The following is a 5,388-nucleotide window of genomic DNA, read 5'->3' as shown; positions in this document are numbered from 1 at the left end:
TACTGCTCCACAAAATACATTATCTCTGTTTACCAGGGCCAATAGTTACAATAGATTCCTTCATCCATAGAAGGCAGTTAGAACACACATTTAATGCCATACTCATAAACAAAAAGGGCTGGAAACTTTTGAACAAAAAATACTCTGCTGATTTTGCCTGCTGAAGGAAACCAACTTTGACAGCTTGACATATTTTAATTGGCTGACTACTACAGGAACTGAAGCGAGTGAAAGAAGCTGTAAGAATGAGAGGAAATTGGAAATATAAGAGGAAAGCACAATCAAAGAAACATTCTCACAAAAGTTGGAATGATGTATGTGTTCTGCCAAAGCACATGTTGAAATGATGAGCGTGTACTTAGAAAAGCGAAAATGCTACAAAATAGAAGTTCTAAAGGTTAAAAGAAATTGAAGAAACTGGCAATCAGCAAATATGCATATCCAAAAGGATAAACAAGGTTTGTTTGAAAGTATGGATTTAGGTCAAAACACTACATCAGAAAACAATTGAGTTGAAAATAAAGACTGACCTATTAAGAACAAATTGATCAACTCAGTCATTCACTTTGTTTAGGATGCTTTTTAAAAATAATGGCCATAGGGATAGTAATAGAGAACTTCCTTATGTTCCAAGGTACAGAGAGAGAGAGCTGTTATATAAACTATTCAGATAAGTTGTGTTAAACTCAAGTGGGCAAAACAAAGCAGAGAAAGGTTAAAAATTGCTGTTCATATTGATATTTCAATGTATTGGCAATGTCTAGCAGGAAATGAGGAACTAAGATCTGCCATTTAGAATGCAGTTGTGTGAAAGCCTATGGACATGTGGAATGAGTCCACAGAAGTATAAGAAAGGTGAAGATGGGTTATACACATAGACATATGCACGTAGATACACATGCAACAAGCATACACATGTGTCTAGACATATAGATACAAACACACTCAGACACAATGTAAGTTCAGAATTATCCTATTCCCTTAATTAATGTTTTGGTTGAGTGATACACACATCTTGTAGAGTGAAGAGGAAAAGAGTGTCAGATTACAACAGCCTAGAAAGTTGGAGCATTTTTATCACTATATATCAGATGGAAGATTAATAAAATGGTCAGCCACAAAAACACGTAAATACAGGGAACATTGCATAGACTGGGCAGGTTGTATTTATACATGTAGGAATTTAACAACAATTAAAGAAAATGAGGCCATGAATTTGAATGAGACTTGGGGTAAATAAATAGAAGCGTTAGGATGGATGAAAGGAAAGAGGGTGTAACGATATTATTATATCAAAAAATTTAACAAAGCCCTCTTTTTTATTTCTGACTGGAACCATGGAGGCTGTGCCAGAGAAGAAAAGGAAGTTTCCTGCTGTGCCAGAATACCTTAAGAAAAAGCGAAGTCATTTTGCAAAGTTGAAGGTGAAGTGCTTGAGGAAGTTTGCCCTGAAGACACTGCAAAAAGCATGGAGGAAACTTACCTTTGAAAAGGCAAAGCACTGTGACAAGGAATACAGTCAGATGTACTGGACTGAGATTCGGATGGCTAGGAGGGCAAGGAAAGCCCGAAACTTCACCATGCCTGCAGAATGGAAGTTGGCATTTGTCATCAGAATCTGAAGTATCGATGGTGTAAGCCCCAAAGTCCACAAGGCATTGCAGCTTCTTCGTCTTCGTCAAATCTTCCATGGAACCGTTGTTAAGCTCACCAAGGCTTTAGATAACGTTCTGATGACTGTGGAACCATACATTGTGTGGGGATATCCCAACTTGAAGTCAGCAAATGAGCTCATCTACAAGCACGGCTAAGGCAAAATCAGTAAGAAGAGAATTGCCTTGACAGATCATTCCTTGATTGCTCAATCTCTTGGTAAATACAGCATCATCTGCATGGAGGATCTAATTCATGAGATTTACATAGATGGATAACACCTCAAGGAAGCGAATAGCTTCCTGTGGCTCTTCAAATTATCTTCTACACGAGGTAGAATGAAGAAAAAGAGTTCATTTTCTGGACAGTGGAGATGCTGGCAACAGTAGCGACCAGATAAGCAGGCTCATTAGACGGATGAATTAAGGTGTTGCCCACGGTATTTTTGTAATCTGGTCAGTTAATAGTGACAGCTTGGCAAAATAAACAAACAAACAAATAAATAAATAAAAGTTAAAAAGGTAAATATTAATATATATTAAAAAAAACTGCTAAGAAACTATATGTACAAAATGTCTCCATGGGAGTCATTACATTCTTTATCCATACATACTACTAGAAAATAGTACAAGTTACTCCCTATCCCCATGATGTCTCCCTCTATCAAAATATCTCCTTCATTCTCTCCCACTCAGCCCCTGTTCCAGCTCAAACATTTCCCCACGCTCCCATCCCCTACCCACTAGCCTCCATCGCCCCCCCCACCCTCAGTTTACTCAGGAGATCTCATCTATTTCCCTTCCCAGGGCAATGCGTGAGTCCCTCTTAGGACCCTCCTGGTTACCTAGCTTCTCTGGAGCTGTGAGTTGTAGTCTGGTTATCATTTCTTTACATCTGGTATCCACTTATGAGTAAGTACATACCATGTTTGTCTTTCTGAGTCTGGGTTACCTCACTGAGGATGATATTTTCTAGTTCTATCCATTTGCCCTCAAATTTCATGATGACACTTTTTTTTTTGACTGCTGAGCATTACTCCATTGTGTTTATGTACCATATTTTCTTTATTCATCCTTCGGTTGAAGGGCATCTAGGTTGTTTCCAGGTTCTGGCTATTACAAATAATGCTGCTATGAACATAGCTGAGCAAGTGTCCTTGTATGATTGAGCATTCCTTGGGTATATGCGCAAGAGTGGTACCATTAGGTCTTGGGGATAAGGAGAAACTTGCTGTGAGGGAAGTTTCCAGGAATCCACAGAGATGGTCCCAGCTTAGACTACTAGGAGTGGTGGAGGGGGTACCTGACCTGGTCTACCCCAGTGATCAGATTGGTGAATGCCCTAACTGTCAACATAGAGTTTTCATCCAGTAACTGATGGAAACAGATGCAGAGAGCCATGGTCATGCACCAGGCCAAGCTCCAGAAGTCCAGTCGAAGAGAAGGAAGAGGGATTCTATGAGCAAGGGGCATCAAGACCATGATGGAGAAACTTACAGAGATAAACAACCCAAGCTAGTGGGAACTCATGAACTTTGGACCCACAGCTGTGGAGCCTGCATGGAACTGGACAGGACCCTCTGCATGGGCAAAACAGTTGTGTAGCTTGGTCTGTTTGAGGAACACCTTACAGTAGAAATTTGATCTACCACTGATACATGAACTAGCTTTTTTTTTTTACTTTTTTTTATTTATTTTAATTTATTTTGCAATACAATTCAGTTCTACATATCAGCCACGGATTCCCTTGTTCTCCCCCCTCCCGTCCCCCTCACCTTCCCCCCAAGCCCCCCCCCCATTCCCATCTCCTCCAGGGCAAAGCCTTCCCCACAGACTGAGGTCAACCTGGTAGACTCAGTCCAGGTAGGTCTAGTCCCCTCCTCCCAGGCCGAGCCAAACAATCCTGCATAGGCCCCAGGTTTCAAACAGCCAACTCATGCAATGAGCACAGGACCTGGTCCCACTGCCTGGATGCCTCCCAAACAGATCAAGCCAATCAACTGTCTCACCCATTCGGAGGGCCTGATCCAGTGGGGACCCCTCAGCCATTGGTTCATAGTTCATGTGTTTCCATTCATTTGACTATTTGTCCCTGTGCTTTATCCAACCTTGGTCTCAACAATTCTCGCTCATATAAACCCTCCTCATTCTCGCTAATTGGACTCCCAGAGATCCACCCAGGGCCTAGTCATGGATCTCTGCATCCAGATCCCTCAGTAGTTGGATGAGGTTTCTAGCACAACAATTAGGGTGTTTGGCCATCCCATCACCATTGCCAGCAGTCTGTTGTGGGGGTATCTTTGTGGATTTCTGTGGGCCTCTCTAGCACTTTGCTTCTTCCTATTCTCATGTGGTCTTCATTTACCATGGTCTCCTATTCCTTGTTTTCCCTCTCTGTTGTTGATCCAGCTGGGATCTCCCGCTCCCCCAAGCTCTCTTTCCCTCAACCCTCACCTTTCACTACCCCCACTCATGTCCAGGCTGGTCATGTAGATGTCATTCCACCTTATGCCTGTCAGAATGGCTAAGATCAAAAACACTGAAGACACCTTATGCTGGAGAGGATGTGGAGCTAGGGGAACTCTCCTCCACTGCTGGTGGGAATGCAAGCTTGTACAACCACTTTGGAAATCAATATGGTGCTTTCTTAGAAAATTGGGAATCCATCTCCCCCAAGATCCAGCTATACCACTCTTGGGCATATACCCAAGGAATGCTCAACCACACCAAAAGAGCCCTTGTTCAGCTATGTTCATATCAGCATTGTTTGTAATAGCCAGAACATGGAAACAACCTAGATGCCCTTCAACTGAAGAATGGATAAACAAAATGTGGTACATATACACAATGGAATACTACTCAGCAGAGAAAAACAATGACATCATGAGTTTTGCAGACAAATGGATGGATCTAGAAAAAAATCATCCTGAGTGAGGTAACCCAGACTCAGAAAGACAAACATGGTATGTACTCACTCATAGCAGGATACTAGACATGAAACAAGGATGACTTGTCTGCTACTCACATCACCAGGGAGCCTACCTGGAAAACAGGACCCCAAGAAAGACACAGGGATCGCCCAATGACAGAGAAATGAACTAGCTTTTTGAGCCCATTGCCCATGGTGGGACACCTTGTACAGCCTTGATGCAGGGCGTTTGGGGGGCTGGACCTGCCTCAGATGAATGTGCTGGGCTTTGCTGACTCTTCATGGGAAGCCATAACTTTTTGGAGGAAGGGATGGTGGGTAGGCTGGTAGGAAAGCCTGCTGGGGAGCAGGAGGAGGGATGTGGGGGGAGGGAATCTGCTGTTAGTATGTGTAACAAATAAAAAATTTCTTAATAAAAAAAGGAAAATAGTACAAGTTACATCAAAGAACATTTACAAGCTCTCATTAAATTTTGTTTTGTTTTGTTTTGCTTCCTTATGCTGAGACAGAGCTCACTCTAGCCCTAGCTGGTCTGGAATCCCCTGTGTAGACCAGGCTAGCCTCAAACTGACAAAAATGACCTTTCTCAGTGTTCCCAGTGCGGAGCCTAAAGGTGTGCAACATTACACCCTTCTTTCAAGTTACGTGTTTAAGAAGATTTAAAACTATCTTCATTTATAATATTATATCTTATTTTATGTTTCTATTAAATACCTAAAAGTCAATATTTTAATGACATATGGCTTTAAAAGCAAATGTTTTAGATGCTCCAGAATACAAAAATATATCTATAGATATTTTACACAG

The 5,388-nt window shown here is 41.8% G+C and overlaps 1 pseudogene; it reads left to right on the top strand.

Annotated features, from left to right (window-relative positions):
* The first annotated feature begins 1,337 nt into the window (after positions 1–1,337).
* Positions 1,338–2,079, top strand: LOC128108913 (60S ribosomal protein L7-like; annotated as a pseudogene).
* Positions 2,080–5,388: the final 3,309 nt, after the last annotated feature.

This window comes from Peromyscus californicus, unplaced genomic scaffold (genome assembly GCF_007827085.1).
Source record: "Peromyscus californicus insignis strain IS unplaced genomic scaffold, ASM782708v3 Scaffold_13__1_contigs__length_99412109, whole genome shotgun sequence".
NCBI classification, from domain to species: domain Eukaryota; kingdom Metazoa; phylum Chordata; class Mammalia; order Rodentia; family Cricetidae; genus Peromyscus; species Peromyscus californicus.
The sequence above is the reverse complement of the archived record's forward strand: the minus strand, read 5'-3'. Positions and strand labels throughout refer to the sequence as shown.